Source organism: Cavia porcellus, unplaced genomic scaffold, assembly GCF_034190915.1.
Source record: "Cavia porcellus strain 051 isolate PalLab524CR breed Dunkin Hartley unplaced genomic scaffold, mCavPor4.1 scaffold_18, whole genome shotgun sequence".
In the NCBI taxonomy this organism is placed as follows: domain Eukaryota; kingdom Metazoa; phylum Chordata; class Mammalia; order Rodentia; family Caviidae; genus Cavia; species Cavia porcellus.
The window spans coordinates 26743163-26755347 of NW_026947501.1; the positions used below are offsets into that span (position 1 = coordinate 26743163).

Here is a 12185-nt window from a genome sequence, read left to right on the forward strand (position 1 = left end):
AACCATCAAATCATGAAGAGCGTGGGGCAAAATAATTCAAGCTTTGAAAGACAATAACCTCCAGCCAAGATTGATATATCCTGCACAACTGTCCCTAGAAATTAATGGAGAAACAAGGTGCTTCCAGGATAAAGAGGAACTAGGGGAATTTTCAACCACCAATTCAACTCTACAGAGAATACTGCAGGATATTCTAAAAAATGAAAATACCAAGACTTCAGAAACAATGGCAGAGAGGCCACAATGAATGGAGCAGAAAGCGAAATGAAGAAGACAAACTGACGACAAATGACAGAAAAAGAGCTCAACAGAAATGAGGCAGTGAAGGTTGGATGGTATGAACAGCTATTTTGGAGAAAAAAAGACATCATAATAGCTAGTGCTGATTTAATATCATCTTGTTTTGAAGTCCCATCAAGCTTTTGTTCTTTCTCCATCGGTCTTAACATGTTGTATTTTATTAGATTTTATTATATGTGAAAATATAAACAAAAACTTTTATAGACAAGGAGATAATACAGAAACCATTGTTCATTTTCTGTTAGTTGATTCTAAATACCCTGAAATACTGTCATTCTCTTGAATGATTTTACATTGTCTTGATATGTTTGATGCTACAGTATACAAAGTTTTACTCAAAGATTTCAAGAAAGACACTACGGTAATTACTTTTATATCAGGATATCTTGTGGTGAAACACTATTTTGCTTAAATGGTTATGTTTTGACCTGTGCTGTTTCGTTGTTATGTCCTCTTTTATCTCAATCTCCTTTTTTATTATTTATTTTTATCTTTTTAATTAAGGGAAAAATAAATTAAAAATAGCAGGATATATTATAGTAACACACTTTGATTTCCTTTTAACTTGATTTGAAACCCTATATTGCTCTCACCATCTTGTTTTGACTGATTTTACTCTATTCTGCTTTACTTGATAGTACCAAGTTTAAGAGTATAGGCAACAACTGTACAGACAATAAGATTCACTATGATGCCCATTCTGGCTTGACTATTATCTTCTTTTGAAGTCCTGTAATGTCTCCAATGTTTTGGTTTTATTGGTTTTGTTCTTTACTATTTTGTTCAATTTTATTATAACTGATGACATAGGCAATTCTTTTTAAGATAGCAAGAGGCATTATGGTAACCATTGTTGAACACCTTGTAGTCTGTCTTTATATCATGTACTATGTCCACCCTTTTGATTTGACTGACTCTGTTTTGTTATGTCACGTTTGGTTTTATTCTCTTCAAAAAAAAGTAATAAGAACTGTGGGAGTAAGAAAACCCAAAATGTGTAATTGTCATTGTAAAAAAGAGAGGAAAAGAAAGTGCTCTAAAGGATATAACTGCATGTATATTTAAGTGTATAATCATATTACCGAGTTTTTGTTGGATCATTGAACCGAACTGTTTGCAGTCTCACTGTTTGAAGGGCCACTTTATATGCTTTAGTTTTGTAACTTGAACAACTATTTCTAAGATGACAATATGTAATCTATTAACTAGTGATTTCCTAGTGTTTATTTTTTTGAAATTCTGTATAACTTGTACCCTTTTTCTGTTTTTTTCTCCTTAAATAAAATTTTAAAAAAATTAAGTCTTTGATTTATTTTCAAACTTACAAGGTATCTTTAAAGAGACCTTCCCAGAAGAAAGTATATTTGATTCAAGTTCAAGCACCTTATAAAAACACACTGGAAACTGAATTTATGGTCCTTCCTACCCAAGGGTTTAGCCAATTATTGTACAAGAGGTCCAAATTCATAATGTCTGGGTTTCTCTTCCTTGCAGCCAAAAGTTCTGCAGGAGTATTCTTCTTCCAGGATAAGGCCTAGAGAGGGAAGCTTGTACTGAGGATCAGGGAAGAACTGAAACTATCCTTTTGTGGAAAACCTCACAGAGCATGAGCATCTCTTTTTTATGTTACTGTGGTTAAAACTTGCATTTTTTTTTTTACTGTCTCAGAACATTCACAATCTGGACTGTGTCTCTCAAATTCATGCATTCAGTCAACAGATATTTAATGAGTATCTATTATATTCCAGGCAAGATGCCAAGTGTTAAAAACACAACAAAATAGGTGTGAACAAAATAGGTGAAGTCAGCATTCTGAATACTTGACTGTGTGTACTTTTTTCATTTGTTTGTATTTGGTTTTTTGAGACAGGGTCTTGTTTTGTAGTGCAGGCTTGCCTTGAGCTAACTATGTAACTCAGGCTGAGTTACATAGTTAGCTCAAGCGGTTTTCCATCCTCAGAGTTCCAAATACTGGGTTTACAAGCATGCATCACCACACCTGGCTGACTGTATGCCCTTGTAATAACGTTTTTACTCCCAGAAGTTGGACTACCACGTACTGGGGTATAATGTTTCGAATAAGAGTTGAAGGAAATGCTTAGGGCAAGCACAGAAAGGCATAGGTGTTGTAGCTTGGCATAACTAACATCATCTTGTGCCTTGTATTTGACCCAGAAGAGTGAAAAATTACTTGGGGTACAAGTCCCGAGAGAAAAGCAGAATGAGCTGCACCCACAAGAGAAAAATTAACCTGCTCGACAAAGAAGCAGGATACAGGTATCAAGCAAAAATTAATGTAAGATTCTAGCTAAATCATTTCCAACAGGATGCCTTTATTGTGATTTTCTGTTTTTAAAGTTCTGTAACTTTCCAGTTCAGGGGCACTCGTTTTGACTCTGAAACAGGGGTCTAGGACTGGATGCTGAACTCAGATAATAAAATTCCAAATTTATCAGTTTGGCTGCTTAGATTCCTATACTGTTAACGAAGCTACTTCAAGTGGACATGGAGTCCCTGGATGGAAGCCCTACTGGGGGGCAGAACTATGCAGTGCAGGCTGCCCATAGTGGAGGGCGTGAGGCTGGAAAGGTAGAAAGGTTGAAACACGGCTCTTTGAGGGTTCAAATCCCCAGGTAAGGAGTGTGAACTTGATGGGAAATAATGACACTAGTAGTAATGCTTTTTGAGTGTTTACTGTGTGCTTACAGCTATACATGGATTACCTCATTCTAGTCTCCTAACAATTCTCCAGAGCAGTTATCACTATTCTCTCTACTTTCCAGGTGAAAAATCAAGTCACAGTTTATTTATGAAACTGCCCTGAATCCCATCAGTGTAAGAAAAAAAAGTTAATAGTGTAGAGCTGTGTTGTAGAAATTTGGTAGCCACGTGTGAAATTAATTATAATGGGAGAAATCACAAATGCTTCTTATGTGGGCATCATCAGGGAAAGGCACCAGGACCCCAAATTAGGCCAGTGGCAAGGAGGATGAAAAGAAAGGAATTAGTGTGCGGGGCATAACTGAGAGAAAGTGGGTAAATGCAGATGCCTCACAGCTGTATGAGCCTGGGTGCCTTGCAGACAGATATGCGCAGGATCAGTTGAGGAGGACAGGGAGAGGCACAGATATGGCAGGAAGGATGTTAAGCTCAGGTTTAGGGTATGCTAAGTATCTAAGGGGCCTATGGGATTCCCTAAAAGACATCTTGCAAGCACTTAAATTTAGTGACTTGATCTGGGGAAAAATATAAAACCATAAGGAGTCTGTATCAAGTATTGGTGGAACATATGGTTGTAGATCAGATAGACAGGTGATAGATAGATAGATAGATAGATAGATAGATAGATAGATAGATAGATGTAGAGTGGTTAAGAGGAGTGGGGTAGGGTGCTAAAGACAATGACACCTTGGTGAATTCCCATAAATTTCCATTAAGAAATTACCACTTCCAAGGAGTGGTAGATAGAGGATCACAAGTTCCAAGCAAGTTCCTTGTTTGGATAACAAAGGGGAGAGAGTTTCTGGAAGAAAAAGGAGTTGAAGGTGCTCAGTGATGAGGAGCCTGAGGACAATTACAATTTTAAAATTGGAGAAATTTAGAAATAAGAAGTCCTGAGGAATGTCCCAGAAGCTGAAGAAAACTTCTTGAACTCTGCTTGCAGGAGCATAATGGATGCATCTCCAGAGGTCAAATTGATGCTGTGGATGAAAGGAATTAAAATATTGCTTAACTGACTTCCGGGAGAACATGTCGGACAGATAACAGCAACTACCGGAGGCTCTCTGAAAGACTCGGCTCAGAAGCCAGGAATGGTGCGGACTAAGGAGACATAAGCAGGTGGAGATATGCTCCGCTGACTCAGGAACGAACTGGGCTGAGAGAAACCAACTTGGAATGCAGTCCTGGTGCTAAAACAGGAACAGAAAAGCCTCGGTGTGGAGGCTGGACCCCGCGCCATTGTAAGCCGTGATTTGGGTTTACCGCCGCGCGGCGGCTGGCTGCCTCTACAGTGGCTCGGCAAGGGGAGAGACGCGCAGAAGCTCTGAGAACGGCAATCTGCGAACGGCAGGGAGGCGTGCACTGACTTGTGGTGAGGTGAGTGAGAGAAACTGACACTCTACCACAGTTTGACTCCAGCAGAGGACTTTCTGGGCCCGTGCAGTCCTGTGGGAACAGGGCGCGGTGGCGACGCCAGCCACACATCCCCTTCTCGGGCGGGATTGGTGAAAAGTGCCTGGCCTGCATGACGCTGCCGGCGGACCTGGTAGGATGTCCCAACCCAGATCCCAGAGCCTGACGGTGGCCGGGAGGGGAGACGCGTAGGCTGCCTGGTCCGTAACTCCCTGGTGCGCAGCGGTGAGCGGGAACACCTAACTGGCGCAATTCGATCAGGCTGTGGCTGACTGGGAGAGAAGCTGGGCCTCTTATATAAGCTTGCATATATAAGGAACAGAGAAGAAGAGGCAGCATGGGAAGAGGCAGCAACAAGAAAGGCTCCTCGGCCCCCAATTCTGAGAAACAGGCAATAGCAGACACCGCACCAATACACATAAGGCGCCATATAGAGAGCCTCATAGACCAATTCAGGAATGAAATTATCAACGACCTGAAGCTAGAAGTATGCAGAATAGTTAGAGAAATGCTAAGTACCACCCAAGAAAAAACAGGTGGTGGAATGGAAGAACAGAAAAAAAGGGGAGAATTGTTTGATGGAGAAAACAGAAAAAGCATAGAATACGTGAATCAGGTTCAAAGGGACTACCAAGATACTAAGAAGTCTATCGAAGACTGGCATAACAAGCTTGAAAGAAACTAAGGACAGACTATTTGAACTGGAGGGCAGACTTGTAATATGGGAGAATGAAATGAAAAACTTCTTAAAAATAACAAAGAAACAAACAGCAATAATACAAAGACAAGAAGATGATAAGAGGATCCATAACTTAAGGATTAAGAACATAAAAGAAGAAGTAGGGACACAAACAAGTGAACTACAAAAGCTACTCACAGAAATAATCCAGGAGAATTTTCCTAATTTAGCAAAAGGTAAAGATACTCAGATGTATGAGGCATACAGGACCCCAGCTACCTACAACCCAAACAGAGCAACACCCAGGCATATAATAATAAAAATTCCAGAAATTCAATACAAGAACAGAATATTAAAAGCTGTCAGAGACAAGAAACAGACCACTTACAAGGGAACACCCATCAGAATTACAGCAGATTTCTCTGCACAAACCATCAAATCACGAAGAGCGTGGGGGGAAATAATTCAAGCTTTGAAAGATAATAATCTCCAGCCAAGATTGAGATATCCTGCACAACTGTCCCTGGAAATTGATGGAAAAACGAGGTGCTTCCAGGATAAAGAGGAACTGGGGGAATTTGCAACCACCAATTCAACTCTACAGAGAGTATTGCAGGATATTCTAAAAAAAGAAAAATACAAAGAATCCAGAAATAATGGCAGAGAGGCCACAACGAATGGAGCAGAGAACAAAATGAAGAAGACAAACTGACAGCTACTGACAGAAAAAGAGCTCAACAGAAATGAGGCAGAGAAGATTGGATGATAGGAACAGCTATTTTGGAGAAAATGACATCTTAATAGGTAATACTGATTTAGTATCATCTTGTTTTGAAGTCTCATCTAGCTTTTGTCCTTCTGTCTCCAATGGTCTAAATAGGCTGTATCTTACTGGATTTTATTATGTACGATAGTATAAGCAAAAACCTTTTAAAGACAAGGAGATTATACAGAAACCATTGTTCGTTTTCTGTTGGTTGATTCTAAATACCCTGTAATGCTGTCATTCTCTTAAATGGTTTTAAATTGTTTTGATATATTTGATGCTACAGTATACGAAGTTGTACTCAAGGATTTCAAAGAAAGAGACAATATGGTAACTACTTTTAGGTTAGGATTATCTGGTGGTGAAACACTATTCTGCTTAAATGGTTATGTTTTGATCTGCGCTGTTTCGTTGTTATGCCCTCTTTTATCTCAATCTCCACTCCATTATTTACTTTTTTATCTTTATCCTTTTAATTAAAGGAAAAAAATAGCAGGATATATTATAGTAACCCACTTTGACTTTTCATTACCTTGATTTAAAGCCCTGTATTACTCTCACCATCTGGTTTTTAACTGATGTTCCCCTATTCTGTTTTGCTGGATAGTATCAGGTTCGAAAGTTTAGGCATCAGCTGTGAAGATAATGAGATTCATTATGACGCCCATTCTTGTTGACTTTTATCTACTTTTGAAGACTTACAATGTCTCCAATGTTTTGGTTTTGTCGGTTTTATTCTTTACTGTTTTGTTCAATTATATTATAACTAACGATATAGGCAATTCTATTAGAGATAGTGGGAGGCATTATGGTAACCATTGTTGATCACCTTGTATTATGTTTTTACATTATCTATTATGTCCACCCTTTTGACTTGGCCAATTCTGTTCTGTTATGTCACATTTGGTTTTACTCTCTTCCAAAAAAGTAATAAGAACCGTGGGAGCAATGAAACCCAAAATGTGTAATAGTCATAGTACAAAAGAGAGGAAAAGAAAGTGCTCCAAACTATATAACTGCATGTATATTTAAGTGTATAAGATAGAAAATGATATCACAGAGTTTTATTGGATCAATGAACAGAACTGTTTGCAGTATCATTGATGGAATGTCCACTTTACAAGCTTTAATTTTGTGACTTGACCAATTATTTCTAAGATGACAATATGTAATCCATTAACTAGTGATTTCCTACTGTTCTTTTTTTTTCTGTAAATCTGTATAACTTGTACCCTTTCCCTGCTTTTTTTTCTTTTCTCCTTAAATAAAATTTAAAAAAATATTGCTTAACTGAAAGTTACATTTCTGCAGATTTAAATAAAAAAGAAATATTCACCAACAAGCAGTAAGATAATGCTAAAGGCTGTTTGTCAAAGTTTTGTTCAAAGGGTAAGGGGTGTGGCTCAGTTGTAGAGCTCATGCAAAAGGCTCTAGGTTCAACCTACAGTGTTAAAAAAAATCCAAAATTTATTAAAAGCATTAAGTGTTCAACAATAAAAAATGCTTAATGAAGGATAAAAGTATTTATGATCGAGTATAAAGATGCAAAACATTACAAAACAATGTAGAGTATGATATTTTTAAAAGAAAGGTACATCTAGAAAGAGCTGGAAGAATACACTGCAACAATTTCTTGATAGTTATTTCTTGGTAGATTTGATAATTAATTGTAAGAGCTTCATTTTCCCTTCTCTCATACCCTGTTACCCTCTCTTTTTTTGGATTCTCTGTGTTTGCTGTAATGGTTGCCTAACAGAAATCTAACTTGAGACATGTATGTAATATTAAATGTTCCAGTATCTACACTTTAAAAGCTTAAAAGATCCAGACATGGTGAGACATGAAGATAATTCTAGTACTCAGAAGGCTGAAGCAGGAGTATTTCAAGTTTGAGGCCAGACTGGACAATTTAGTGAGATCCTGTCTCAAAAAAAAAAGTTAAAAAGAACCCAGATGTCAGGACATGGTAGCACATGCTTGCAATCCCACCTTTCTCAGAGGCTGAGGTAAGAGCATCTCAAGTTTGAGTCCAGACTGGGCAATTTGGCAGTTTAGCAAAACCCTGCCTCAAAAAATTAAAAAGAGATATAGCTCAGTGCAAAGGCCATGGGTTCAACTTCCAGTATGAAAGAAAGAAAGAAACAAAGAAAGAAAGAAAGGAAGGAAGGGAGGAGGGAAGAAAGAAAGAAGAGGTAAAAAAGAGAAAGAGTTAAGGAGGGAGAAAAAATACGGTAATGTGTTTTATTTAACAGCATATTCATGGCTGACTGTAGTGTGCATGTATGTAACTGATGCACTTGGGAAACTGAGGTAGGAGTATTGCAAGTTTGAGGCCAACTCGGGCTATGTAGGAAGACCCTTCTGAAAAACAACAAAACTCTGCAATATATTCATTAAAACATGAAATATAAAATATTTATATGATATTTTATACTTGTTAAACATTACGCCTAACATCAAATTTGATAATTTTATTTTTGACTTACTATGTAGTTCAGACTGGCCTTAAATTTGCAGCAGTCTCCTGCCTCAGTCACCTGAATGCTGGGATTACAGGTGTGCATGAGTATGCCTGGTGTGGTGTTTAATTTTTCTTAATACTTTATAGACACCCTCTTGTGTTCTAGTGTAGTATTTTTTTGTATTTACAAAATGTCTCAATTTGGGCCATCCATTTTTGGTGCATCTATTAAGTAGATGTGACTGTTGGCTTTCCCATTGGACAGTATACCTATATAAAATAATAGCAGCTAACATTTACCAAGTCCTTACTATGTGCCAGAGACTTCTCTAGTCCATCAGATGGAGATGATAACTTATTCAGTCTTGCAATAACTCCATCAGGTGGTTATGTATTCAGCATTTCCATATGCACATGGAGCTGTTGCAATAACACCACCATGAAAATTTGGGGGAATTTGTAACCATTTTCCTAATGTGACAGGGAAGAAGTCTTGTCACAAAGGCTTGAATGAATGAGGAAGTAAAAGAGTTGGAGAGACCAGAAGTTTGATAGTGAAGGAGACAAATCAACAGACAGAGGGAAACATGAAGGCAGAAATGGTTTTTCTTAGGGCCAGGGACTAAAGATGAAGGTAAGGTGGACAGGAAGCAGGAGACGAAAGCTAAAGAATTATGGCTGAGGATGTATTGGACCAAACCCTCTGCAAGAGCAAAACTCTATTGAAGAAATTGCCAGACCTGAGTGGGAGACAGGGTACATACCGCAGCTTTCCAGCAGGAGGGAGGATGTGAGACCGATCCTGTGGTTTCTGCATGGACCAAGGCTATGGCAACGCCTCTTACCTAGTGTTTCTTTGGCATTAGGCACCGATTATGTGTTTTGCACGCTATCTAATTTCGTCCTGTCAGATTTCTCACACGGTCTTTGCCACTTCTAAGATGTGAAAGCCAAGGCAAGATCACTGCTCCCAGGTCTCATTGTTAATAGTAGAAGAATTAGGATTTGAACGCAGGTTATTCCAGAAATCAGAGTAAGAAGGAGAGATGTGTTTTTTTAATTAGATTTTACTGGTATGTTTACATATACATAACAATCGCATTCACCGCAGAGAATTTGTACCTGTACATGACATAATGTTTTTTTCTTCCTCATCCTCTTACCCTTTCAACCCTTCCTCCTCTCTCAATTTACAAAGCTTCTTTTCCATCTTTTCTCACTTTTTTTTTTTTTACTTTTCCCTTTTTTCCTTCTCCCCTTTCCTCTCTCTTGTTCCCCTCCCCATTTGAATATTTAGGAAGGAGAAATGTTGATGTGGGGCCAGGACCAGGGCAGGGGGTCCAGGTTGCATCACGTGGGTGGATATCAGGCTCCTCTGCAGGAAGCTAGGCTCTGGGTTGGGGGAGGTCAGAACTGGGTGTCGGTGGCTGGACACATACGGAATGAAATGAAATGTAAGCAACCCACAGACTTTGGTCTTCCATGATCAGTCTTTAGCCTCTGGTATAGCTCTGCAGTTTGGCTGGGAGGACTGAAGATGGGGGAGGACAGCAGGTTTGGAAGAGATCGCACTGCAGTCTGCAGGTGAAAAGAGGGGTGCTTGGTGAGAGAGGAGGTATGGTGTCTGATTCCAGCTCTGGGAGCAGGCAGTAGGGGAGAGGTGTAAGAGTTTGGGAGACACAGAGCAGGAGAGAGGGCACCGGAGACTGGAGTGGGAAGGCAGCCTTCGTGCTGAATCTGGAACACAGTGGCAGGCCTAGAGACTCCTTGATGGTGACAGATTTTTCTCTTAAAAATTAACTGGCTGCAAGGGAAACACAAGAGAGAAGAGGCCCTAAGGTGAGTGGAAATACAGGAAGCCAAGCAGGGCGGATCTATCTACAGAATGAAGGAAGAAAGGAATTACAGGAGAGGAAAGTGAGAAAAAGGGACATCGGGAGAAAGATGAGGAAAGGTGAAAGCAGAAACTCACTCCCAACCCCTCAGCCCCACAGCTCTGGGCACCAGTCTGGGGGAGCTGCTGCAGCAGTCTGGATAAATGAGGAACAAGGGTGGATCCTGGCTCAGGCCACGACTACTGGGCTCAACCCAGACTGTGACCAGATTCGAACCCCCAATCATCTGTGGCCTATTTAATTTGTGAAATGAAGTTAATGACAGACAGCTGGACGTCAAACAGTCCTCAAACACTACAACAAAGGAAGGAGGTGTTATTAGAGAGGTCTACCATTTAGACAGAAACAGGCATGAATGAAAAGAGATGTGGCCAGAGTGAAAGCAAGGCTGGAATGGTCTGGTTAACTTGAAACCCCTTTCCCTGCCTATTTGATGCCCAGCCTCTCTGAGGGCAGGAGAGGCAGGAGCTACTGCTGGTCCAGGTCGATTCATCCAGCATCTAGGGGAGCGAAGCCCTGGGGCCAGGTTCAGCTGCCTTTAGCTCCTGTCTTCTGTGTTACAGACCCCAGCACTGGGCTCTTACTTGCAGAGTGTAAGTGCAGACACTCATCCAACTGAAAGTGCGTCCCTGCGGGAACTTGTTCCAACAAAGTGCCTATCAGCTCCTTCCCCACAGAAGGAAAATCTGGTTCTATGACCCAACCATTGTCCCCTTCCCAAAGGTGCTTCCAAGAGAGGGTGAGGCAAAGGAAAAGGAAGAGGAAAAAGAGAAAGAGGAGGAGGAGAAAGAGAAGAAGAGGAAGAGGAAAAAGAGAAAGAGGAGGAGGAGAAAGAGAAGAAGAGGAAGAGGAAAAAGAGAAAGAGGAGGAGGAGAAAGAGAAGAAGAGGAAGAGGAGGAGGAGGAGGAGGAGGAGGAGGAGGAGGAGAAGGAAGAAGAAGAAGAAGAAGAAGAAGAAGAAGAAGAAGAAGAAGAAGAAGAAGAAGAAGAAGAAGAAGAAGAAGAAACAGGGGACTAGTGGGGACAAGGAAGTCCAACAGGAAAATAGCCAGAGACAGGAACTGGAGAGATGGGTGAACCCCACAGACTACCCGAAAGATCCGGAGAGATCAGCGGAGACGAGGGTACCGCCTTGGACTCTGCAGCAATTCCTTCCCAAGGCGTTTCTGGGCCGTCTCCGCAGTGCCCGGCCCGGGTTGCCCAGGACAGGAAGGGCTCCAGGGTGCGGTCCCTTTGCCTCCTCCTCCTCCTCCTCCCGTCATTCTCTCCCCACCTCGCCCAAGGGGGCCGGAATGGCGTCGGCGGCGGGGGGCTTTTCGAAGCAGTCGAGTGGAAAATAGACTTTAACCCGCTTTGTAGCTGCGAGGGCCCCCGGAGCGTTGTCCAGGATGCAAGCTCCCCGCGCGGTGACCGGCCACTGTCAAGACCTGGCCTGGAGTCCCGCAGAGTTGCGCCGCGGGCAGCCCCCCACCCCTACCCCGGACTCTGGGGCTCCAGGGCTTCAGCTAGGATCTGCGCACTGCGGGTGTGCTCCGGCCATCCGGACTGACCCTGCCAGCGACGAGAAAGCGGAGCCGTGCTCCGGGACCCAGTCTCCCCATCAGCGCTCAGAGCCCTCTTAGGCCTCGGCGTTGCGTCTTCCTGCGGCCTGGAAAGCCTGAGCGAAGTTTGTGGAGTGCTGCTTCTCACCGCCAACAGCATCTTCACTCGTGGGATAATAATTTGCACAACATGGAAACTGACCGGAGCAGACCCATCCGCAGCTCCGGGGTCGCAGCTGAAAGGTGAAGGTCGGGGAGTCCAGGCTGCTTCCGCCCTTCCTGGAGGTCGTTTGTCCCCTTGGAGTTCAGCTCGAGCTGCTTGGCCCAGTTCGAGTTCAAGGCACAACGCCCCAAACAAACTTAAGCCCCACCATTAGAGAAGGCAAGGAAAGTGGATCGCCCTGCTGCGA

The 12185-nt window shown here is 41.7% G+C and overlaps 1 long non-coding RNA gene across 1 annotated transcript; it reads right to left on the reverse strand.

Moving 5' to 3' along the window:
* Positions 1–9381: 9381 nt before the first annotated feature.
* On the reverse strand, positions 9382–11465 carry LOC134471302 (uncharacterized). The gene is made up of 2 exons (XR_010040660.1): positions 11326–11465; positions 9382–10144 (listed from the first exon to the last, which is right to left on the reverse strand). It is a non-coding gene; the product is annotated as an uncharacterized LOC134471302 (long non-coding RNA).
* Positions 11466–12185: the final 720 nt, after the last annotated feature.